General features: G+C 42.4%; 1 protein-coding gene across 4 annotated transcripts in view; it reads left to right on the top strand.

Moving 5' to 3' along the window:
- Positions 1 to 26,978, top strand: part of gjc2 (gap junction protein gamma 2) — a 191,775-nt gene that overhangs the window by 102,795 nt on the left and 62,002 nt on the right. The window contains exon 1 of one of the 4 annotated variants that reach the window (XM_060825174.1): positions 7,734 to 7,818. The exons of the other annotated variants lie outside the window; for them this stretch is intronic. The gene's annotated coding sequence lies outside the window, so the exon portion shown is untranslated. Of the gene's footprint in view, positions 1 to 7,733; positions 7,819 to 26,978 lie in introns of those variants that run through there. 4 annotated transcript variants of the gene reach the window in all.

The raw sequence follows: 26,978 nt of genomic DNA, 5'->3' as shown, positions 1-26,978 counted from the left end.
AGCTCCCTGAATTTCTACCTTAGATGGGAAGAAAGGTGGGGATCTATGTTGTTGGTGCCTATGTGGACCACGACTTGGAGCTGCTCCCCCTCCCACTCAAGGATCCCGAAAACATGATCAGTGACATCACGAACCCTGGCACCTATGAGGCAACACATCAATCATGAGTCTCTCTCGTTCCCACAAAACCTTCTATCTGTCCCCCTAACTATGGAGTCCCAATGACTAAAGCCTTGCTCCTCTTCCCCCTTCCCCTCTGAACAACAGGGACAGACTCTGCACCAGAGACCTGTGCCCCATTGCTAACCCTGGTAGGTCATTGCCCCTGAAAGTATTCAAAACAGTATATTTGTTGTTGAGGGGGACCAACACAGGAAATGCCTGCACTGCCTGTCAGTTCCCTTTCCTACTCCTTTCCTTCACTTTATTGAGCGAAACACTCAGTCATAAAATTAATTTGCTGTATTAAATTTCTACATTTCATTCAAGTGTCATGTTCCTTCAGTATTGCTGGGTCAAAATCCTGAAACACCCTCACTAATAATATTATTGGTCTACCTGCAGCAGATGGACTGCAATGTTTCAAGGAGCAGCTCATCTTCTCAAAGGTGATTAGAGGCTGACAAATGCTGACCCAGCAGGGATGCCCAAGTCACTTGAGTGAATATTTTTTTTAAAAAATGCAACAAGCACTGTAATTCAAAGTTCCCACATCAGTTTCCAAAAGGTGAAATGGAAGGTGTCTTCCTGTGTTGTGGATTCTTGTGAAATCAGTCATGCTGCAATGATCTAGTAATGGAAATCCTCTGGCTAAAGTGAACAGACAAGTCGAAATACAAGGGAATGATTTTTTTTACTGTTCAAAAATTAAAATAATTGTTTAAATGTCTGACATGCTTGACAGCTTTGACAGTTCTTTGACAGCTTGATGATCCCAATAAGACTATGTATATTTTACCCACAAGCATGTCTGCTTTAGCAATTCCAAAAGCATTATGTTTCCTTTCTCAGTAGGGTGTTTTACCTAGATCAAAGGGCATCTTCATTATCCCAAAAGTGTGTAGGGACCAGATCCAAAGGAGTATCTCATCTCTCGAAAAGTGAATCCAATAGATTTAGATCTGCTCCTGCCTGATCTATTGGAATCACAGAGATATACAGCATGGAAACAGACCCTTCAGTCCAACTCATCAACGCTGACCAGATATCCTAAATTAATCTAGTTCCATTTGCTAGCATTTGGCCCTATTCATATACCTATTCAGATGCCTTTTAAATGTTGTTATTGTACCAGCCTTCACTGCTTTCTCTGGCAGCTTGATCCATACACACACCACCCTCTAAGTGAAAAGCTTGCTCCTTGGGTCCCTTTTAAATCTTGCCTCTCTCACTTTAAACCTACACCCTCTAGTTTTGGACTTTGCTACCCTGGGGAAGAGACATTAGCTATTCATCCTATCTATGCCGCTCATGATTTTATAAACCTCTATAAAGTCACCCCTCAGCCTCAACTCCAGGGAAAATAGCCCCAGCCTATTCAGCCTCTTCCAAAGTTCAAACCCTACAACCCTGGTAACATTCTTGTAAATCTTTTCTGAACCCTTTCAAATTTCATAAAATACTTCCCATAGCTGGGAGATCAGAATTGAATGCACTATTGCAAAAGTGGCCTAACAATGTCCTGTACAGCCACAGCATGACTTCCAATTCCTATAGTCAACAGAACATAGAACATTACAGCGTAGTACAGGCCCTTCGGCCTTCGATGTTGCGCTGACCTGTAGGACAAATCTGAAGCCTATCTATCCTATACTACTCCATATGTTTATCCAGTGAACATTTAAACGCCCTTAAAGTTGGTGCATCTACTAGTATTGCAGGCAGTGTGCTCCACACCCCTACTACTCTGTGAATAAAGAAACTACCTCTGACATCTGTCCTATATCTATTACCCCTCAATTTAAAGCTATATTCACTCGTGCTCGCCATCACCATCTGAGGAAAAAAGGCTATCACTGTCCACCCTATCTAACCCTCTGACCATTTTATATGTCTCAATTAACTCACCTTTCAACCTTCTTCTCTCTAACAAAAACAGTCTCAAGTCCCTCAGTCTCACCTCATAAGACCTTCCCTCCCTACCAGGCAACATTCTAGTAAATCTCATCTGAACCCTTTTCCAAAACTTCCACATCCTTCCTATAATGCGGTGACCAGAACAAATGCAAGTGCGGCCACACCAGAGATTTGTACAGCTGCAGTGTGGCCTCGTGGCTCTGAAACTTAATCCTTCTACCAATAAAAAGTAACACACCGTATGCCTTCTTCACAATGCTATCAACCTAGGTGGCAACTTTCAAGGATCTATGTACATGGACACCGAGATCTCTCTGTTCATCTGCACTACAAAGAATCTTACCAGAAGGCCAGAACGCCTTATTCCCGTTGTTCCTCCCATAGTAAACCATCTCATACGTTTCTGCGTTAAACTCCATTTGCCACCTGTCAGCCCAGCTCTGCAGCTTATCTCTGTCCCTCTCTAACCTGCAACATCCTTCAGCAGTATCCACAACTCCACCGACCTTTAATGTCATCCGCAAATTTACTAACCCATCCTTCTCTGCCCTCATCGAGGTCATTTATAAAGATGACAAGCAGCAGTGCCCCCAAAACAGACTGTAGTACACCACTCATAACTCAATTCCAGGATGAACATTTCCTATCAACCATCACCATCTGTCTTTTAGCTAGCCAATTTCTGATCCAAACCACTAAATCAGCCTCAATCCCATGCCTCTGTTGTTACAACACTGGGTAAACCCTCCTGCTTAATTTAAATCAGCAACATGGAAAAGATTTATCCCGTGCAGTAATCTGTGAAAATTCGAGAAGCTAAGAACTATTTAAAGTAAAAATTAATAATTTTATTTCTTAAAGTATAACACAGAATAATTAACTAACGACTATTTACAACTCCTTCCTCTAACCTATCTTTTACCTACTTTTTACAATACTAGTCCGATAAAATCCCTGATTAAGATTTACCAAAATTCAGCTTTTCAAAACCAGCCAGATGTCAAATCTTCTCATCATGTCTTCCTCTGTCTTCTTTTCTTCTAAGGGATTTCTGTTTCACAGGTTACTGATTGATAAAGGTACCTTTAAGAGAGAGAGATTTCTCCCTGACTTCCTAGAGAATCCTAGGATAAATCCCATTTGGCCCAGGGGACTTATCTATTTTCACACTTTCCAGAATTACTAACGCCACTTCCTTGTGAACCCCAATCCTGTCTCGTCTAGATGCCTGTATCTCAGTATACTCCTTGTCAACATTGTCTTTTTCCAGTGTGAATCCTGATGAAAAATATTCATTTAGCGCTTCCTCTATCTCCTCCACACACAAGTTCCCACTACTATCCTTGATTGGCCCTGATCCTTCTCCAGTCATTCTTTTATTCCTAATATACCTATTGAGATCTTTAGGGTTTTCCTTGATCCTATCTGCCAATGACATCTCGTGTCCTCTCCTGACTCTTCTGCGTGCTCTCTTTAGGTCCTTCCTGGTTAACTTGTAACTCTGAAGCACCCTAACTGAGCCTTCACGTCACATCATAACATAAGCCTCCTTCTTCCTCTTAACAAGAGATTCAACTTCTTTCGTAAACCATGGCTCCCTTGCTCGACCACATCCTCCCTGTCTGACAGGTACACACTTAACAAGGACACGCAGTAGCTGTTCCTTGGATAAGCTCCACATTTCAATTGTGCCCAATCCCTTGCAGTTTCCTTCCTCATCCTATGCATTCTAAATCTTGCCTAATCGCATCATAATTCTTTCCCCCAGCAATAATGCTTGCCCTGCATTATATACCTACCCTTTTCCGTTACTCAAGTAAACATAACCAAATTGTGGTCACTATCACCTACCTCCAAATCTAACACCCTGTCCAGGTTCATTACCTAGTACCAAATCCAGTGTGGTCTCACATCTTGTTGGCTTGTCTACATACTGTGTCAGGAAAATCTCTTGAACACATTGGACAAAAACTGACCCATCTAAAGTACTTGAACTGTAGTATTTCCAGTCAATATTTGGTAAGTTAAAGGCCTCTGCTCTTTCCATGTCTCCGAAATGGCCACAATATCGAAATCCCAGGTATGAATCCACCCTATTCCAGATGCAGCTGGCATTGAAGTAGACACACTTCAAACCACCTTCCTGCTTGCCGGTGAACTCTTGCAACTGTTAAAGCTCATTCTGAGCTCACTACTCTCAACCTCCAGACACTGGAACCACCATTTAGGTTCCCATCCCCCTGCTGAATTCATTTAAACCCTCCCAAAGAGCAGATTCCACCCCCTCCGTGCCCCCCCCCCCCCCACCCCCCCCAGGATATTGGTACCCCTCTTCTTCAGATATACACCATCCTGTTTGTACAGATCCCACCTGCCCCAGAATGACCCCCATTATCCAGGTATCCAAAACCCTACCTCCTGCACCGTCTCTGTAGTTACGTGTTCAACTCCTCTCTCTCTCTCTCACCCCCTATTCCTTGCCTCGCTAGGATGTGGCATGGGCAACAAACCAGGGATAACAACTCTGTTTGTTCTAGCATTAAGCTTCCACCCTTGCTCCCTGAATTTCCGTCTTAAGTCCCCATCTCTTTTCCTACCTATGTGGACCACAACTTGGGGCTGCTGCCCCCCCCCCCGCCCCCATTGCCCCTCAAGGATCTCAAAAAACATGATCCAAGATATCTCGAACCCTGGCATCTGGGAGACAACACATGAGTCTCTCATTCCCACAGAACCACCTAATTATGGAGTCCCCAATGACTAATGCTCTGCTCATCTCCCCTCTTTCCTTATGAGCAACAGGGATAGACTCTGTGCTTACCCTCGGCAAGTAGTTTACCCCTCCCCCCAGCCGCATTCAAAATGGTATACTTATTGAGGGGCATGGCCACAGAGGTTCCCTGCACTGCCTGGCAGTTCCCTTTCTATCCCCGACTGAAACCCATTTGCCCTTTTTCTTGCACCTGAGCTGTGACTACCTCCCTGAAACCCCTCCACCTCCTAAATGATCTGAAATTCATCCAGCTCTAGCTCCAATTCCGTAATTCGGTTTTTGAGGAGCTGGAGTTGGGTGCACTTCCTGCAGATGAAGTCAGCTGGTGCACTACCAGTGACCCTTACCCCTCACATTCTGCAGGAGGACCATTCAACTGCCCTAACTGCCATCCTCACTAGTCTAAATTCCCAAAGAGACTGTAGAAAAATAAAGAATAATAAAAATAAGTTACCTTACCTATCCAGGGCACAAAACCTTTTGTTTTGGTTAGAGGAGGAGGATGGGTGGAACACAATACCTAAGCAGTATTTCAGATAACACAATTGCCCAATTGTATTACTTCACTTTCTCAGCAGTCCTGTATCCGCTCCTTCTCAGTGTGCGCATCGCCTGTTCACAAGGTAACAATTTAAATTAGTGATTCACCTTCCCGTCAACTCCCGGTCAATGCTCCTGCTCTTTCTGCTGCTGAAACAAAAATGGACTGACAAATAAAGGGAAGCATACCAAATGCCACATTCACTATCCTGTCCACCTGCAACTCTACTTTTGAGGATCTGTGAGCCTGCACTACAAGGCCTCTCTGTTTAGCAACACTTCCCAGAACCTTACCATTAAGTGTATAAGTCCTGCCCTGATTTGTATTTCCAAAATGCAGCACCTCATTTAAATTAAATTCCATCTGTTACTCTTCAGCCCACTGGTCCATCTGATCAAGATCCCATTGTACTCTCCGGTAACCTTCTTGGCTGTATACTACACCCCCAATTTTGGTGTCATCTGAAAACTTATTAACCATACCTCTTACGTTCACATCCAAATCATTTGTATACATGGGATAAAAAGCAGTGGACCCAGCACCGATCCTTATGGCACACCGCAGGTCACAGGCGGAAAAGCAACCCTCCACCACCACCGTCTATCTTCTACCTTTGAGCAAGTTCTATATCCAAATGATTAGTATTCCATGTGATCTAATCTTACCAACCAGTCTATCATGCGGAACTTTGTTGAACAACTTACTAAAGTCCATCTCCTGCAGTTCCACATATAGTCTCTATTCTCTTCCTAGTTACCGTTTTGTACTTAATGTAGTTATAGACTCTCTTTGGCTATCGCCTGTCCCCTTTTGCCCTCCTGATTTCCCTCTTAAGTATATTCCTACTGCTTTTATACTCTTCTAGGGATTCACTCAATTCCTGCTGCCTATGCCTGACATATGCTTCCTTTTTCTTGATGAGAGCCTCAATTTCTCTATTTGGAGACGCCGGTATTGGATTGGACTATTCAAAGTTAAAAATCACACAACAGCAGGTTATAGTCCAACAGGTTTATTTTGAAACACTAGCTTTCAGAGCGCAGCTCCTTCATCAGGTGGTGTTCATCCAGTCGGAGAACACTTCAGTGTTCCAGGACATTCGACTTGGACTTTGGGTGACCGTCCTCCAAGGCGGACTTTGGGATAGGCAACAACGATAAGTGGCTGAGCAGAGGCTGATAGCCAAGTTTGGTACCCATGGGGATGGCCTCAACCAGGACCTTGGGTTCATGTCACACTCCAGGTAACCCCATTGCACCACACACACAGAGACAGACACGTGCAGACCCTCTCTCATACGCTCACTCACGTTTCACTCTCACAGAGTTATACCACTTTACATTCACACACGCACACTCTCTCACAGACATTCATAACTCCCACACCCACACATACACATATAAGTTTGTGGGGTGAATTTGTACTTGCAGAATTACATTTTACTTTGCTCAAAAACTACGTAAATCCATGTAAGATTCAGTAAATACGTTTTTAAAATTAGAATCAATCTGGCAATTGTGGCACAGACAGCCTCACAGGGAAACCCACATCTTTAATACACTATCTGGGCTGACATGACACCAATTGTTAAAATTCGCTTGAGAATGTAACTTTTAAAAAAATGTTTTGCGTTTTACATATGAAAGAACTGAAACCAGCATGGTCATTCTAAAAAATGAGAGACTTACCAAACAATCCAGGTCTTTTTCAATATATAATTTCAGTTACATCACACTTTTGCTACAAATTCTGTATCTTACAATCTTATTCTCCATAACCACCTGATGAAGGAGCAGCGCTCCGAAAGCTAGTGCTTCCAAACAAACCTGTTGGACTATAACCTGTGTTGTGTGATTTTTAACTCAATTTTTCCCTAAACCAGCCTTGCCCTTCACCCTAACAGGAGCTGTTGTCTTTGGACTCTGGTTATCTCATTTTTGAACTTTTCCACTTTCCAGCTGTACCTTTGCCTGTCTGCCCACTTTCAGTTACTTGCCTCACTAAATTCCTTTAGGAGTGATGGCAGCGGGCAAGTTTAATTGTCATGGCCTTCCTAAATGTGTGAAACAAGGCTGATGTCTTCCCGTATCCAAACAAATGGGAAATGATGTATTAGGGGTGACTTAAAATTTCTGAGGGCTTCTATTATTTTGCGAAGTTGGAAAGTGCTGTGTTCGGATGATCTAGTCGTTGGAGGACAGCACAACTAGTTGTAGGAAGCTTCTATCAACAAAGGTCATAAGTTAATTAATTGTTAGGTCAGCCAATCATGGGGAGCTGAGCATAAGTCAAAGGTTTAGGTTTTGGAGCTTTGCCTATCTCGAGACTTAGCACTGTACTTCTGACTCATTCAGGATGCAGAAAGACAAGGAATCAACGGCCAAAAATTTCCTTAGATTGCTGCTGTTGGAACTGCGAGATGACATGCGTAAGTGGAGTTTTTGACACACTTCTGTTGAAGTTACAAAATTAGACTGGAAACAGGATCAAAGAAATTCAAGGCTGAAGCCTTGTTTGTGAGAGAGTGCTGGAAAGAAATTCAGATGGAGATTAAGGAAGGCCTCTTTTCTAAGGTCAGAGTCAACCAGTTTCAGAAGAGGCAGTCGTTTGAAGAGTATAGTTAGCTGCTAACAATGATGTTGGATTCTTTATTGTTTTTGTTACAAAATGTCTTTGGAATTAAGTCAGACTGTGAGAGATGTACAAAAATATTATTCTGTTTATCTACTTTTTGTTTGTAAAACTTCAAGCAGCTATTGCCATTACCCCAATCAGATGTTAAAATATGATTTTCTTCTGTTATTTCATGGATGTTGTAATTTAGACTTTTGAGGGATATCTGGCAATGTATTTTTCTCTTTGTCAGGGTCCTTCTAACCATTTTATTTCCTAGAGAATCAACAAAAGAGTACCGACAAGAAGAAGCTGCAAAATGTTGTTGAAGGAGTTTGCTTGCAGGGATATTTATTCAGCCAACAGGCTTTCTTAGCCAAGAACAACAGGCTGCATTCAAGGATATTTTTTATTCTTAGAACTATACTTCCGCTAATAACCAACTGTTATTGCTGAAATAGAATGTATGTAAAGGTTGGCTCATTGCAGTCCAATTTCGCCTTGGGCTTCTTCCAGGCTGTCTGAGGCCGTATGAGCAAATTAATCAGGCTGCAACTGGAATGCACAGCCTGGGTTAAATTAAGGTATTAATGAGGGCATTGGGTGTATTCTTCAGAGGATCTGATCATTGTTGGTTATGGTGAAAAATGTGATAGAATCATGTGGGAAATCTAACAAGGTCAATCTCAACTTCACTGGCAACTTGCTATATCTTCTAAGCAACTTCCAGTTGTCAAAAGTGAAATTCTCACGAGCATGTGACATGTTTTCTCTTAAAGGAGCTTATTGCTTGTTAATAAAGTTACTAATTGTATACGCCAACTCATTAAATGTACAGATTCCTACATTACTGAATTTGCCGAGAATTCTCAACATGGAAGTCAGAATGGATATCTGGCAACTTCAGAGCCTCTGTTTGCTCCTTTGGCTCTCTGTGTTAGACACCAGATGCCAACGTCTCAGGACACACTCCGTGGACACCATCCACACACACCCTGTATTCATGGACATCGACTTCTGGCGTGTACTAGCCTCCAAGACTCCATATGGCATATCTCTGATCCACTCAGTACAATTTTGCACTTCAGTGCTGCATCTTCTGGTGAAATAGAAGCTGTCATTGTATTGCTGCAACAAGGACACTTTGTAATCAAATTTGGGCCCATTTCATGAATTGGACCAGACTGTCATAGCACTCATGCAATCTGAACATACCTGAATAGCATCCCTGTCTTGCCTTGTCTTTTTGTGCCTGGCCTGTCAGGTCAGCTGTAATGCCATGGCATGGATACCAGGAAGATTGCCATTGTCGGTAGTTCTCAGTCAGGTCATGGAGAGAGACCCTACAGTCAAGAATTCCAAGCACAGTAGTCAAGGCAGCCTTCGATACCAGTCCAGGGACTTGGTTTCAGAGTCAGTCAGTCATTTGAGGCAGTCAGAGTCAGGATTTTTTCTACATAAGAGTTGAGGAGCTGAATATCAGGCGGTCCACCACTTAACCTTTTCTGCCATATTTTGGATTATTTTGCTCCTGGAATGCGAGGGAGAGGGGCATGATGGGAAATGAAAGCAGGTGACATGTGTTACTTAATGTGCAGGTGGGGAGGTGTCCCAAGCAAATGAGTATGCACTGCAGAGGGCATGCAGGCGTAGTGGGGTCAGAGCTTGGGTTGGGTGACATTAAGTAAGATAAGATATTGCAGGCAGTTGTATTATGGGTCAAACCAAACCCCCCTCAGAGTATATTAAGAAGATAGCTTAGACCGTAACCTTTTCTTATATTTAAAGATAAGGTAAGCGTTGCGTCCCAGGTGTAATTATCTTGGTCAAATTACTTGATTTAAAGCAAAACATGCTATTTTTGCACTACAGTTAAAATGCAAATGAAATAAAAATTAAAGAATTAACTCAACTGTAACTATTGAAATGCTTAACAAGATAGTACATACTACGAATTAATTGTTTCAATATAGCAAAATCCCATAAACACACACTTGGCAAAGGCAATTTCAGTAAAATGGGTTGTCTCACATGGAATTATAGCAGCCAGAAGAGAACCCCAGCTTTTAGCTGTACCGGAGAGAGGAATAAGCGTTCCCACATCCAGCTTCAAGACCGCATCAACTGCAAAAAGCTGATTCTGTGAGAGCTTGACCCCACCCATTCAGAGTACTTCTATTGTTCCAAACTTTTAAAAAAATTGAAAAGCCTCACAAGATGTTTACTCTATTGGCTTTGGGCAGACCGCACAATGCCTGTCTCAACCTTTCTTCATTTAAAAAAAAACCCAAAATGCACCTCTTAAAGCAATATTTTGAATTGAATTGAATTTATTGTCATGTGTACCGAGGCACAGTGAAAAGCTTTGTCTTGCGAGCAATGCAGGCAGATCACAGAGTTAAGTAGCATAGATAAGTAAATAATAGGTAAACAGCGGCAAAAACCAAAACAAAGGTACAGGCGAATGCTAAGAGTTTGAGTCCATTCAGTATTCTAACAACAGTAGGGTAGAAACTGTTTCAAAATTGGCTGGTGCGTGTGTTCAGGCTTCTGTACCTTCTCCCCGATGGTAGAGGTTGTAGAAAAACATTGCTATGGTCGGATGGATCTTTGAGAATGCTGGCGGCCTTTCCTTGACAGTCTGGTAGATGGATTTGATAGATGGGAGGTTGGCCTTTGTGATTGTCCGGGCTGAGTTCACCACTCTCTGAAACCAGTCTTGAATGTGACAGTTGCCATACCAGGTAGTGATACATCTGGACAGAATGCTCTTGATGGCGCACCTATAAAAGTTGGCAAGGGTATTCGCCGTCATGCCAAATTTCCTCAGCTGCCTGAGGAAGAAGAGACATTGTTGGGTCTTTGTAACCAGTGCGTCCAAATGAAGAGTCCAAGAAAGCTTGTTGTGGATCACCACTCCCAGGAGGTTGACACTCTCCACTCATTCCACCTCTGTGCTGTTAATGTGTAGGGGGAGCGTGAGGAGCATTCCGCTGAAAGTCAATAATAAGTTCCTTGGTTTTGCTGGCATTGAGAGCTAGCTTGTTCTCAGTGCATCATTTTTCCAGGTCTTCCACCTTCAGTCTGTAGTCTGTTTTGTCGCTATCTGAGATTCGACCGACTATGGTGGTGTCATCAGCAAACTTGTAAATGGCATTAGTCTGGAATTTGGCGACACAGTCATGGGTGTACAGTGAGTACAGTAGGGGGTTGAGTACCCACCCCTGGGGGGTTCCAGTGTTGAGTGTTAGTGAGGATGAAATATTATCTTCAATCTTTGCTGATTGTGGCCTGTGGGTCAGGAAACTGAGGATCCAGTTGCAGAGAGTGGGGCATGGTCCGAGATCACTAAGTTTAGTAATCAGTCTCGAGGGGATAATAGTGTTTAAGGCTGAACTGTAGTCAATGAGTAGGATTCTTACATAGCTGTTCTTGGTGTCGTCTCAATATTGAGAGTGGAAGATGTGTACAATAATAGAGAGGAGAGTGAGTGTGAGCTATTGAAAAGAAAATGGTGGCACTTACACTGGGGAATATCATTGACCTCCTCCTTAGCCATCAGAAGGAATGCACAGAAATGTGAGATTGCGTTGACTGAGGTAGCACCCTCTGATCTGGCTGACGTATTCTGTTGTGATGTAGACCACATCTTGCAACAATGCAGGTAAATTCCCCTTGTCTGCCAGGTCCGGGTAAAGGTCAGGAGCTGTGCAGACCAGCTCTGAAGTAACAGTGCTCTTTGGATGCACAGCAACCTATTAAAGATGGAACTGGCAGCAGGGATACTGGTCAGTTACAGAATATCCCTCACTGGTGAATTGCACGTGATGATTTGAACTGGTTCGAAGACAGAGGGTGGTAGTGGAGAGTTGTTTTTCAGACTGGAGGTCTGTGACCAGTGGAGTGCCACAAGGATCAGTGCTGGGTCCTCTACTTTTGTCATTTACATAAGTGATTTGGATGCGAGCATAAAAGGTACAGTTAGTAAGTTTGCAGATGACACCAAAATTGAAGGCGTAGTGGACAGTGAAGAAGGTTACCTCAGATTACAACAGGATCTTGACCAGATGGACCAATGGGCTGAAAAGTGGCAAATAGAGTTTAATTCAGATAAATGTGAGGTGCTGCATTTTGGGAAAGCAAATCTTAGCAGGACTTATATACTTAATGGTAAGGTCCTTGGGAGTATTGCTGAACAAAGAGACCTTGGAGTGCAGGTTGATAGCTCCTTGAAAGTGGCGTTGCAGGTAGAAGAGGTAGATAGTGAAGAGGGCGTTTGGTATGCTTTCCTTTATTGGTCAGAGTATTGAGTACCGGAGTTGGAAGGTCATGTTGTGGCTGTACAGGATGTTGGATGGGCCACTGTTGGAATATTGCGTGTAATTCTGGTCTCCTTCCTATCAGAAAGATGTTGTGAAACTTGAAAGGGTTCAGAAAAGATTTACAAGGATGTTGCCAGGGTTGGAGGATCTGAGCTACAGGGAGAGGCTGAACAGACTGGGGCTGTTTTCCCTGGAGCGTCGGAGGCTGAGGGGTGACCTTATAGAGGTTTACAAAATTATGAGGGTCATGGATAAGGTAAATAGACAAAGTCTTTTCCCTGGGGTCAGGGAGTCCAGAACTAGAGGGCATAGGGTTAGGTTGAGAGGGGAAAGATATAAAAGAGACCTAAGTGGCAATGTTTTCACACAGAGGGTGGTACGGGTATGGAATGAGCTGCCAGAGGAAGAGTTGGAGGCTAGTACACTTGCAACATTTAAGAGGCATTTGGATGGGTATATGAATAGGAAGGGTTTGGAGGGATATGGGCCGGGTGCTGGTAGGTGGGACTAGATTGGGTTGGGATATCTGGTCGGCATGGACAGGTTGGACCGAAGGGTCTTTTTCCATGATGTACATCTCTATGACTCTATTTGGGGCTAGACTCAGGCAAGAGGAGTGCCCAAGGAGCAGAGTAAGTAATTAATGGAGTGTCAAGATTTGAGTGGTGCTGGAAAAGCACAGCAGGTCAGGCAGCATCCGAGGAGCATTCCTGATGAATGGCTCCCGCCTGAAACGTTGACTTTCCTGCTCCTCGGATGCTGCCTGATCTGCTGTGCTTTTCCAGCACCACTCTAATCTTGACTCAGATCTCCAGCATCTGCAGTCCTCATTTTCGCCGAATTAGTCGAGCGTGTTTGCTATGATGTGGCTAGGAACCCCTCAGAAGACTTGACAAAACTGACACTCTGCCAATATAACATAATATTCAGCCCATTATATCTGTTTTTTAATTCATACAGAGGATGAAGACATCACTGGCTGGGTTAGCTTTGTTGCTTATCCCTAGTTAAGAATCAACCATGTTGCTATGGATCTGTAGTCATATGTCGGCCAGACGAGCTAAGGATGGCACTTTCCTTCCCTAAAGGACATTTAATGAACCAAATGGGTTTTTCAGGCTATGACTTTGTGGTCACCATTAGACTCTTAATTCCAGATTTCTTTTTAATTGAATTCAAATTCCGCCGTGGCGGGATTTGAACTTGGGTCTCCAGAACATTATCTGGGTCTCTGGGTTAACAGTCCAGCAATAATACCACCAAGCCATCGCCTCCTCTGTTTGTATTTAAATAATTGTCCAATATATAGGGTTTTGTGGAAAATGCACAAAATCACAAAACTCAGAGGGTGGGTACAGGCATGATGGGTTGCATGTTGTTACTGCAGTAAATAGTTTGTGATCCTACATTTCATCTTTGTAACACATGAGTGACAGTATTCAAATGTTTGAGGAATAGATGCCTCATATTGCTACTTTGCAGTAAATATATGGATGATATTGTTATAAGTGAATTCTGTCTAGGTATTCTAAATCTCTGGAGAATAGTCCCTGACACTCTGCTAACTACTCTACACTAGGGCTATGATTCAGATCAACCGAGTTCTGCCTCCACACTCTGCCGACCGCGGACTGTCCTTTAACCCTTGACTTCAAGGGAGACTGTCCACAAGGTCCCGTCCTAGGAGGCGAACTCCAAGCTGTCAGCACCAGCCCTCATCCCCTCCGGCTACCGCTTTTCCCGTGGCAAATCGAAATGCTGCGAGACACACAAATGAGCAACGGATGTTTATTTCAAACTTGCAAGTTTGGGCGGCTTCCAAAAAATAAAGCTTCGGAAAATCGCGCCGGAAGATTTTACAGCACTGATATTTATACATTATTTTTACATGTAAAAACATTAATGACAATTCCATTGGTTAAAACATTTCACGCTTTTCTCTGCCAATTCTTTGATTTATATTGTTTTTAACAATTCCATTGGTCAAAACCTTTCACACTTCTCTCTGCCAACGCTTTGATTATCTGTATGTTTCTAATATTCTGAGAGCTACTATTGTATCATGGCCACCTGTTTCTTAAACATTACATTATTTTTCTCTATCCCAGGCCTTGGTTATCTGTATGTTTCTAATATTTTAAGAGCTTCTATTGTATTATTGCCAAGGTTGTGAACTTGCAGCGTGGGTTGGTACCTGGGACTTCGATGTTGTGGCCATTACAGAGACGTGGGTAGAACAGGGACAAGAATGGCTGTTGCACGTTCCAGGGTTCAAATGTTTTAGTAGGATCAGACATGGGGGTAAAAAAGGGGGAGGCGTGGCATTACTTGTCAAAGACAGTATCACAGCAGTGGAATGGACGATGGAAGAGGACTTGCCATCTGAGGTAGTTTGGGCTGAGGTTAGAAATAGGAAAGGTGAGGTCACCCTGTTAGGTGTTTTCTACAGGCCTCCTAATAGTCCTAGAGAAGTAGAGGATAATATTGCGAGGATGATTCAGGAAAAGAGTGAAGGTAGCAGGGTGGTTGTTATGGGGGACTTTAACTTCCCAGATATTGACTGGGAGAGCTATAGCTCGAGTTCATTAGATGGGTCGGTGTTTGTACAATGTGTGCAGGAGGGTTTCCTGACACAATATGTCGACAGGCCAACAAGAGGGGAGGCTATATTGGATTTGGTTCTAGGTAATGAACCAGGCCAGGTGTTAGACTTGGAGGTAGGTGAGCACTTCGGGGACAGTGACCACAACTCGGTGACTTTTACTTTAGTGATGGAGAGGGATAATCGTGCGCCGCAGGGCAAGAGCTATAGCTGGGGACAGGGAAATTATGATGCAGTGAGGCATGACTTAGGATGTGTGGATTGGAAAAACAGGCTTCAAGAGAAGAACACTAATGAGATGTGGGGAGTGTTCAAGGAGCAGCTACTGCGTGTCCTCGATAGGTATGTACCAGTCAGGCATGGTGTAAAGGGCCTTGTGAGGCAGCCGTGGTTTAGTAAGGAATTGGAGTCCCTTGTGAAAGGGAAGAAGGCGGCATATGTAAAGATGAGGCGTGAAGGTTCAGTAGGGGCGATTGAGAGTTATAAGGTAGCCAGGAAGGAGCTAAAGAGGGAGCTAAGAGAAGCGAGAAGGGGACATGAAAAGTCTTTAGCTGGTAGGATTAGGGAAAACCCAAAGGCTTTCTATAGGTATGTCAAGAATAAAAGGATGACTAGGGTAGGTATCGGTCCAGTCAAGGATAGTAGTGGGAAGTTGTGTGTGGAGGCAGAGGAGATTGGAGAGACATTAAATCAGTACTTTTCATCAGTATTCACTCAGGAACAGGACACTGTTGCTGATGTGAATATGGAATCACAAATAATTAGAATGGATGCCCTGGAAATATGCAGGGAAGAGGTTTTGGGAATATTGGAAAGGATGAATATAGATAAGTCTCCTGGGCCTGATGGCATTTACCCCAGGATCCTATGGGAAGCTAGGGAGGAGATAGCAGAGCCATTGGCCTGGATTTTTATGTCGTCGTTGTCAACAGGAATAGTACCAGAGGACTGGAGGATAGCGAATGTGGTCCCATTGTTCAAGAAAGGGAGTAGGGATAGCCCTAGTAACTATAGGCCAGTGAGTCTGACTTCAGTGGTGGGCAAAGTCTTAGAGAGAATGGTAAGGGATAAGATTTATGAACATCTGGGTAGGAATAACGTGATCAGGGATAGCCAGCATGGTTTTGTGAAGGGCAGGTCGTGCCTCACAAACCTTATTGAGTTCTTTGAGAAGGTGACTAAGGAAGTGGATGAGGGTAAAGCTGTAGATGTTGTGTATATGGATTTTAGTAAGGCGTTCGATAAGGTTCCCCATGGTAGGCTAATGCTAAAACTTCGGAGGTATGGCATTGAGGATACATTAGAGGTTTGGATTAGGAATTGGCTGGCTGGAAGGAGACAGAGGGTAGTAGTTGATGGATTATGTTCATCTTGGAGCGCAGTTACTAGCGGTGTACCACAAGGATCTGTTTTGGGACCATTGCTTTTTGTTATCTTTATAAATGATCTAGAGGAAGGACTTGAAAGCTGGGTAAGCAAGTTTGCGGATGACACAAAAGTCGGTGGAGTTGTGGATAGTGAGGAAGGAAGTGGTAGGTTACAGCGGGATATAGATAAGTTGCAGAGCTGGGCGGAAATGTGGCAAATGGAATTCAATGTAGCTAAGTGCGAAGTCGTTCACTTTGGTAGGAATAACAAGATGATGGATTACTGGGCTAATGGTAGGCTACTTGGTAGTGTGGATGAGCAGAGGGATCTTGGTGTCTATGTACACAGATCTCTGAAAGTTGCCACCCAGGTAAATAGTGCTGTGAGGAAGGCATATGGTGTACTGGGCTTTATTGGCAGAGGAATTGAGTTCCGGAGTCCTGAGGTCATGTTGCAGTTGTATAAGACTCTGGTGAGGCCTCATCTGGAGTATTGTGTGCAGTTTTGGTCGCCATACTATAGGAAGGATGTGGAAGCTTTAGAACGAGTGCAGAGGAGGTTTACCAGGATGTTGCCTGGAATGGTAGGAAAATCTTATGAGGAAAGGCTGAGGCACTTGGGGCTGTTCTCATTGGAGAAGAGAAGGTTTAGGGGAGATCTGATAGAAGTGTATAAGATGATTAGGGGTTTAGATAGGGTAGATACTAAGAACCTTTTACCGCTAATGGAGTCAGGTGTTACTAGGGGACGTAGCTTTAAATTAAGGGGTGGTAGGTATAGGACAGATGTTAGGGGTAGATTCTTCACACAGCGGGTTGTGAGTTCATGGAATGCCCTGCCCGTATCAGTGGTGAACTCTCCTTCTTTATGGTCATTTAAGCGGGCATTGGATAGGCATTTGGAAGTTATTGGGCTAGTATAGGTTAGGTAGGATTCGGTCGGCGCAACATCGAGGGCCGAAGGGCCTGTACTGCGCTGTATCCTTCTATGTTCTATGTTCTATGTTCTATAAGGTTACCTAGCTTCATAGCAGCCTAGTTTTAATTAACAGCTTACGTCAGTTTCATTCAAGGTTACAAACTGCCATGTTTTTGACATAACAGTTTCTCCCTGTTTCCAGGCTAACTTACATTCAGTCTCACAGTTTGCCCTTACTTATTAACCCTTAGTTAAACTGCAGAAATTACATCACCCATATCAATATGGACTCCACTGATGGGATGCTGCCAACAAACCAAAATGATGATTGGCCTGTCCGTCATGTGTATGTAAGTTTCATTGCCAGGTGATGCCAGATATATAGGTCATATGTCACAACAACTAATCTCTTTGATTACCCACCCTGAGCAGCATTCTGACCATGTTTAATCAGGTCATGCTTGTGATACTGAACATGGTGTCCAACTTTAGATGTGATTCTGCTATTGACAATATTTACTAAATAATCTTAACTGAGCTAAGAATTAAACTAAAAACAAATTCAAAATTGTCAGTCAGGCTGTCTGTGAACATTCACTCTAGATAGTGCAGCCAGAGTGGATTGCAGCATTCTGGAAGTTGCTGCCATGCATGTAACTTGGAGGCTTGCTCTGAAGAAAGAAAACTTGGAAGAAATGCTGTCTGCAGATTTATTTGTGCACGCTAGAAGCTACATTTATTCACATGCAAAGCCCTTTTCTTTGTAGGCAAAAAGAATGTATCTGTATGTTGCATCTTTTGCATTGAAGAGCTGTCAGTCTTAGCTGCATACCCATTGCATGCCCTGAACTAATCATCTCAATACCAACTGCAATCCAACTAATTAGCCCCTTAGAGCCATAGAGGTTTACAGCACAGAAAAAAAAGGTCCTTCGGCCCATCAAAAACACCCACCTAATCCCATTTTCCAGCACTTTGCCCATAGCCTCGTTCGTCTTGGCATTGCAAATGTACATCTAAATAATAGTTAAGTGTTATCTGGGTTTCTGCTTCTACCATCCTTGCAGATAGTGAGTTCCAGATTCCCACCACCCTGCAAACCTTCTGCCCCTTACCTTATATCTATACTCCTGATCATCGATCTTTCCACCAAGAGGAAAAGTTGCTTCCCTTCTCCCCTGTCTGTGCCCGTCATAACTTTATACTTAACCATGCCCTCTCAGTCTCCCCTTCATCTCATAATGTGTAACCTGCTGTTTCTAAGTTGATCTTCTTGCATCTTAGTCTTGATGTGTAAAAGATAAAAAAACTGGACTTAAGATCTCTTTTTAGCAATGTTTAAATATAGAATAGTCTTTTGTGTGTTGGCAAACTACAGTTAATGGAGTACCACAGGATCAGTTTTTATTGCCTCAACTATTTATAATCTGTGTCAGTATTTGAATGGAGGAGCCAAGCCGCTAAATCCACCAAGATAGCTGGGAAAGTAGGTATCTGAAGGAAACAGTGTCTACAAAGATTAAATGAATGAGCAGAAAGTTTAGCAGATGGAATATAATGTAGGAAAGTTTGAACTTGTGTACTTTGGTATGAAGAATTGATGGGCAGTGTAATATTTAAATGGGGAGAGATTGTTGGAGTTTACGAAGCAGAGTGATCTTGGAGTTATCATACATGAATCACATATAGTTCAATGCAGGTATAATAAGTGATTAAGAAGGCAAATGGAAAGCTGCTGTTCATTGCAAAGGAAATGAAATGTAAAAGTAGGAAGGTTTTGCATGGTTTTGGTGACTTGCCTTAATTTGGTCAGTGCATTGACTATAAGAGTTGGGATGTCATGTTACGCCTGGTCTGAATATTAGGTCACTTTTGGAATACTGCATTCAGTTCTGGTCTCCCTGATATAGGGAAGATGTTATGAAACTTGAAAGCCTGTAGAAAAGATTTATAAGGATGTTGCTAGGTTGGTGGGTTTGAGCTCCAGGGAGAGGCTGAATAGGCAGGGGCTTTTTTCTCTGGAGCATTGGAGACTGAGGAATGACCTTATTGAAGTTGATAAAGTCACGAGGGATATGGATAGGGTGAATAGCCATGGTCTTTTCCCCAGAATAGAGAAGTCCAAAACTGGAGGGTATAGGTTTAAGTTGGGAGGGGAAAGATATAAAAGGGACCCAGGTAGCAAATGTTTCATGCAATATGGTGGATTTATGGAATGAGCTGCCAGATGAAGTAGTGGAGGCTGGTACATTTACAGCATTTAAAAGGCATTTGGATGGGTATATAAATAGGAAGGGTTTAAAAGGGTATGAGACAAATGTTGGTAAATGAGACTAGATTAATTTAAAATATTTGGTCAGCATGGACAAGTTGGACCGAAGGGTCTGTTTCCATTCTGTAAAACTCTATAAGGGTAGAATTTGCTATCACCAAAAGCAGATGAGGCCAAAACATTTTACGATTTCAAGAAGGGGTTGGATATAACACTTGGGGTTAAAGGAATCAAAAGATATGGGGCAAACTCAAATGTTGATTTGGATGATCAACCACAGTCATAATGAATAGTGAAGCAGGCTGGAAGGGCTGAATGGCTCACTTCTGTCCTTAATTTCTGTGTTTCCATATTGTTTCCAGTTTGGTTATCTGACTTAAAAAAGACATAATTGCATTAGAAATAGTTCAAAGAAGGTTCACTTGATGCATTTGGGGGAGACTAGAATTAGGAAGCACAATTTACAAATAAAAGGATTGCATTTTATAGTAGAGAAAGAAATTTTAAAGGTCACATTCCCAGAAAGCATGGAAGCTGGGTCATTGAATTTATTCAATATTGAGTTAGAGTTTTGAGAAACGGCGGTGTCTGAACTTTGAGGTGGGAGCAGATGTGAAGTTGGAGCTATGGTGGGTCTCCTCAGTCATGATCTTGTTAAATAATGAAGCAGGGTCCAAGGACTAAACTGTTTACTCCTGGCGTCCTTTCTCTGTGCCAATATCTATTGTGATTGTAATGAAGTCAATCAGATTCTAGATTAAAGTGGTGCTGGAAAAGCACAGCAGTTCAGGCAGTATCCGAGGAGCAGGAAAATCAACGTTTCAGGCAAAAGCCCTTCATCAGGAATAGAGGCAGAGTGCCTTCAGGGTGGAGAGATAAATGAGAGGAGGGAAGAGGTGGGGAGAAAGTAGCATAGAGTACAATAGGTGAATGAAGTCAATCAGCCAGACCTCTCAGAATATGATTTTTCTGATTTGACCAGATTAGTAACCCCAATCAGGGAGGGGTGAATGCAATTGCATAACTTCACTCAGGACATGCAGTTGCTTTTGCTATAATGCACATTTCTTCAATGCGAATTGGCTATGATGCGATTGAAGAATTTAGACCATTAATTGTACATGGGAACTTTTCTCACCTATATTGGCTATAACACAATTCCAGTCCCATTGGTTTAAATGGTGCTGTTATTAAGTGATTTTCTTATAATGTGGGATTGCACAGGAACTGAGCAATCACATTATATCAGAGCTGATTATATATTGATCAGAGGGACTTGAAGTCAGCCCACAGCAAAACCTCAAATTAAAGCCAAACCTCAGCATTAAATGTTTCTTCAGGATCCTGGCCAGCAAGCCATTTTAGTTATTGCCAACATGTGGACACGAGACAGTAAAATAGTCCTACAAGACCTAAATTGAGTAAAAACACACAGGCTAACATCCAAGAGAGTTTGTACAGTGGAAACATCAACTTCAAAACCAAGCTAAATGGTCATCTGGTTCTAATGGAGGTCAGTACTGGCATGGGACTATCAGAGGAGCCAAGACCACCATGCATGTTGACCAGGAAGCAATTCTGTGATTATTCCAGACCTGCCCAGTGCTATTTGCCTTACAGGCAACAGTAGAGGCAAAAGTCAGAAGGCTGGAAAGTGAAGGAATCATTAAACCAGTTCAGTTCGCAGAATGGGCAGCACTGGTTGCACTGATTTTGAAACCCAACAGGTCAGTTCACCTTTGTGGGGATTTTAAACAAATAATAAGCCATTTTTCATAGCTGGAAATAAAGACCTAATCCCTTGGATAGAAGACGTATGCACAAAGCTGCCGGAGTGGTATTTGCATCCTTCATGAAGCTGAACCTGCGCCACGCTTACGTGGAATTGCATTTAGAGCAGGATTCCCAGGAGTATGCTATAAATAATACCCATAAGTGCTCATACCAATATACGAGATTGCCATCTGGGGTATTGTCAGCCTGGTCAATTTTTCAGTGGACAGCGGAGAACATATTACATGGTCTACCTCATGTCAACATACACATTTATGACATTCTGATAACAGGGAAAACAAATAAGGAACACTTTTGAACTTGGATATAATCCTAAGGTGTTTTCCAAGGTGACCGTACACCTATAAAGGGAAAAATGCATTCGAGGCCCTTCAAGTGACCTACTTGGTCTATAGAGTTGACAATCTGGGTGACACCTGTTGCAAGATAGTGAGGGTGATCAAAGGTGCCCCAATTCTGTCCCAGATCTTAGATAATTTCTTTAGCTGAAAAGTTACTTTGAAAAGTTCATACATAACCTGGCATCCATCCTACATCTTTGCATCAGCTCCTAAAAAGGGTCAGTCTTTGAAATGGTCACATAGACAAGCCCTAGCTTGCAATGAAGTAAAGAAACAACCATCATTCTCTAAGGTGCTCGTACACTATGATCCTAAGAAAGATCAAATATTGACATGCGATACCTATCTGTAAAGCATTGGGGTGGCATTAGTTCATTGGCAACCCAGTGGAAAGGAACACCCAATGGCTTATTCATCCAGGAATTTGGTTAGCGCAGAGCATCAATATACCCAGATAAAAACAAAAGGATTGGTAGTCATATTTATAGTCAGTAACTTCCACTAATACCTTTATGGATGAAAATTTGTGATAATCACTGACCACAAACCCCTACTTGGCCAGTTTAAAGAGGACAAGTCATTTTGATACAGGGGACCAAGTTTGATATAAGAATCACAGAAACTACCCTGCATGGGAAAGAGATATGGTTGATGCGAGGTCAGGGCCAGTGACAAATAAAGTTCGGGTAGATACAATGGTACCGAATAAGCATTTGAACTATATGAAAGCTGTAAAGTCGCAATTGGTGCAGGAGCAAAACGTACCTTGCACTTTGGAACTTTCAGAAATGCTGCAGGAATGCATGGATTCCTCCTTTGTGTCAGGTATTATTGAATCCTCTGAAGTAGAGATCGAAATGATAGATGTAGCCGCCTCGACCCCTTGCTGCCAGAAGAAGAGAGTGAAATTCTACTGAGGGTGCCGTGGCACAAGGAGTGAGCTCTCTATGCATTAAATGCTGCCCATATCGGACACCAAGTCAGAATAACCTGACCCAATGCTAAAACACCTCAGGAGGCTCTCCAAGAAGAAGGACTAGCTTATTTTCACAGACTCAGAAGGGGAGGTATGTAGTGATTGTAATGAGGTCAGCCAGCTGGACATCAGAAAGTATGATTCCCTGATTGGGGCTATTAATCTGGTCTACTCAAGGAGCCCTGGCTGACATATAAAAAGGGTGAGTGTGAGATATACTGACAGACTGGTATCTGACTCTGAGGCAGTATGACAGTCAAGGACTGATTACCTGTAAATAAATAAAGAATGACCTGGTGATGGGATACTGGCCTCTATGGAGTTATTTCAACACCTTCCTACATTACCATGTTTGCATACGGCAGCAGAGTCTGTTGGTAAAGATGGTCACTTTTGTTTTTTTTTTGACTTTATTTATCCTCTGCTTTTGAGTCAATATGAAGCAAAAAGAGGTTGAGGGTGCTAGGAGATTATTACATTTTTAGCCTTCTCTTCACAGTATAACTCCTCTCCTGCATGATGACCTTCATTGGCAATTATAGATGGTCAAATGATGCTACCCTTCCAACAATGCCCATATCCCATGAAAGAATAAAGGAGTTAGATTCTTGCTAAGCAAGGGAGTGAAAAGGGGCGGCAGAGTGGTTAGCACTATTGCCTCATAGTAGCTGTGCTTCCCGCCTCAGGTAGCTGTGCTCCAGTTCCTTCCTATAGTCCAAAAATGTGCAGGTTAAGTGAATTGGCCATACTAAATTGCCCATACTAAATTACCCATGATGTTCAGGGATGTGTAGGTTTAGTTACATTAGTCAGGGGTAAATGTAGAGTGATAGGGGAATGGGTCTGGGTGGGTTACTGTTCGGCGGGTCAGTATGGACTTGTCGGGCCTAATGGCTAGATTCCACACTGTAGGGATTCGATTTAAAAAAGAGTAATCAAGGTAGGTGAGAATATGGAGTTGAGATGACAATCAGATAAGTAATTATCTTGTCAATAGAGCAAGCTCAAGAGCCAAGTGGCCTAGCCTGGCTCTTAACTTGTACTGTTGCCTGCATCTATTGCAAAGCACCCTTGATTTTCAGAGTTCTGTTGACACTAGAATTAACACACGTCAGCAAAGATGTTGTGACCTGTTATGACTTAGATCAGCTGTTCTCATATAGCTTGTTAAGACTTTTCATTCTTGTAAGAACTGTTTACACCAAATAGCATGATTTAGCTTGTTCATTCAACAATGTCATATTTCTGTTTTTAAAAAAAATTACGCCATCAGCCAAATGTTATTGCCAACTTTTTATACGTTGTACAACCTGTACTTTTTTTTGTGCAAACATAGTATTAAACTTTGAAAATTGTGGAAGAATTTCTGCAAGAACATTAAAATGATTGAGATAATAGACACCCAGGAGAAATTGCATATTATTTACTCAGATTATGGATTTACTTAGCTTAAACACAGGAAAATTGATACCTGGAAGCAATTTCTGTACACCAAGGTCAAATGATGTCAAGCTGAGAAGATAAAGTTGTAAGCTTCAGCTGAACTCCTTCAACAAATTAAATAGTGTTATTGACATATAAGGCATCAATCAAACATCTCAAAAGTTCAGTTTACAGTTCTGTTCACATAATCATATAAAAATATTATTGAACTTGAATAGATGTATAAACCACCATCTAGCCATCTGAAAACCATGATTAACAGATTTGTTTTTTCTAGACCAACCTAATTTTGTATCAATCAACATAAATCTAATTCAGTAACAAGCACCTTTGTGCCTTAAAGAAAGGATATGTTGTCTCCGAGGAAGAACGTAAAATCAATGAAAATAATACAGTGGATTTACATGATGTTACTGTGAATGAAGGCTTAGCTTTGGCTAAAAGCAATATCAAAGGCTTGGGGAGCATGCAAGAGTGACATTAGATCGTTCACTCACACTGAGAAAACACATGCAAAGGTGGTGAATAGGATACCATGTTTCTTTGTCATGACATCTACTGATTCAAAGTCACCCCTATTACTGCAAGGCCATAAAATTAACATGTAGAAATGCAGAATCATAGTTATGAACCATTGATAATTTCACCAACTTAGTGCAATTTAGATAGTGAAGAAAGGTATTTCTCATCGCATATGACCATGTTTTACGACTATATAAAGTTTGTTGGGTTAAAAATTTGTTTATAATCATTTTCAGAGATGGTGATCAAGAATCAATTACACTTTCTCCCATCAAGCAAGGCAACATGAAATTTCATGCTACTTCCTCAATTGTCCAATACTAGTATAGAGCTAGCACACTTACAATCATGCTGCTGGCTACCTGCAAGAGCAACAGAGTACATATTGGCATGTGAGGTTGGCACATTTTCCAACTCACTTCTAGCCCTTGATGATGTGTCCCTCTCAAATGGTGATGCACTAACTGAAATGAAGCAACATTTGGCAGTCTCAACACGGTTTTCTGCAACTGAAGCACTAAGGCAGAGAGATGACACCCATATTCATTGTATGACTTATTACTTTAGCTCGCCTTGCTGCAGCCATTGGGGGAGCACAGCATAGGACATTAGTACAGGCAAAGGAGCAAGACCAAGCGAATGCAACATAAGTGAACATCCTTTGTATGTAAAAGTCAGGGCTTTTAGACAAAGATGTATGGGTTGTTTTTTGTTGGTAGCTTTATTTCAGGATCTTAGCCAAAAGTGTGCTGTGATTAGAATATCACAAATGGATGGTAAGGTAAAAAATGATGAAGCCATGTTCTCCTGAGAAATGCACAGTTTTATTAGGTATTTTCAGTTAGCTCTTCCAGTGCGAAATGGTCCTGACTCCATCCTCCCTGTCAGATTCTCTACCTTTGTGCTTTTCATCATCCTCCAGAGGTGACTTTCTGATACTTGCTGGCAGTGTTAATGCCCTCAAGATGGTGAAGTAGTGAATAATGCACCACAAGGTTGGAGAGATGTCCTAGCAAGGATTGTTAAGGCTCCCACTGAGTGTTGCAGGCAGAGGTGCTTTTGATTGAGAACACTGTGATGATCTGTTCCATGATTTTTATGGTGGTTGCATGGCTTTCATAATTTGGTTATTGTCCTCATGTGGCCAGATGGTGAGATAAGGTAAGATAAGGAGAAGATAAGGTAATCATCCAGGTGTATTTGTCTCATTGCAACCATCTTTTGGTTCTTCTTGGACACCCAAAGATGGTTGTTCCAGCAGACTGCAACAGATTACAATTTGTAAGATTGCTGCCAGGTAATGGGCATTCACACTCTACAGTTTTGTGCAAGGTCGCCCACCAACTTCACGTTGATGAAATTGTAACTCTTTTAGTTCTTCTACCCCATCCTAGGTGGCATGATGGCTCCCTGCTGCATTGGGAATCCTGCTATTCTGACAAACCCAAGTGCCTGCTTACCCTTCCAGCTTAGAGAACATAGTCAAATTGCATCTCTTTTCAGATAGTGCCTCCATCACCTGTTGGGTCTATCAATGAATGGAGTTTTTGTGTTGTCCACTGCTGCCTTGACGGATCTAGTTGTGGAGAAGTGAAAAACAACTGTCCACCTTTCTGCTCACTGTCGGTACTACCATCAGCTTGCTGTAAGACTGAAAGCTTTCTTGAGGGACATGGCACAGTTCTGTGATCATTTCCTTGTCACATCTCAGCCATGTCTAGTATTCCATCTGTAGTGCTATGGAACCCAATATTGTCGCTACTGACATGGATCAAACAGTTTACTCATACCCTCTATGAGCGCTAACCATGAGAGATAATACCTAGTTTAAATTTGTCGAACATGGTCTCAACCATTGTGTTCTGTACCTAATGGGGAGGCAATGGTCCAATTGTATTACTGCTCGACTATTAATCCAGGGACCATGGCAATCATGTTGGTTCGAATCCCAAATGGGCAGATGGTAGAATTTTGACTCATTTAAAAAGTCTGGAATTAATAGTGTAATGATGACCATGAAATCAGTGTCGATTATCAGGAAAAGTCAATCTGGATCACTATGTCCTTCAGGGAAGGAGGTCCACCATCCTTCTATGGAGGAGTGGGGGATGGTGGGCAAGTGGCAGCGGTTATGGGGTGACGGTCAGGCTTTCTGCCAGAAGTGTCAAGAAGCCTTTTCGCATACACTTGCTTCTCCTAGAAGTTACTTTATAAGTTCCCTTCCCAATTAGGTTTTGTGTGGATGGGAAATAAGATCTGTATATTAGAAGCATGCACTTGGCAATGTAGATTTCTTCCTGCCATTAGTATGTAGCTAATACTTGTCTTCTGAAGAATGCCACAGTAGACTGGGAACAGTTCCTTGCAATTAAGACTATAGCAGAATAGTTGGGGGGGCATTCAAAAAGGAGCTGGAA

Source organism: Hemiscyllium ocellatum, chromosome 5, assembly GCF_020745735.1.
Source record: "Hemiscyllium ocellatum isolate sHemOce1 chromosome 5, sHemOce1.pat.X.cur, whole genome shotgun sequence".
Taxonomy (NCBI): Eukaryota; Metazoa; Chordata; class Chondrichthyes; order Orectolobiformes; family Hemiscylliidae; genus Hemiscyllium; species Hemiscyllium ocellatum.
Note: the sequence above shows the minus strand (reverse complement) of the source record. Positions and strands in the feature narration are given on the sequence as shown.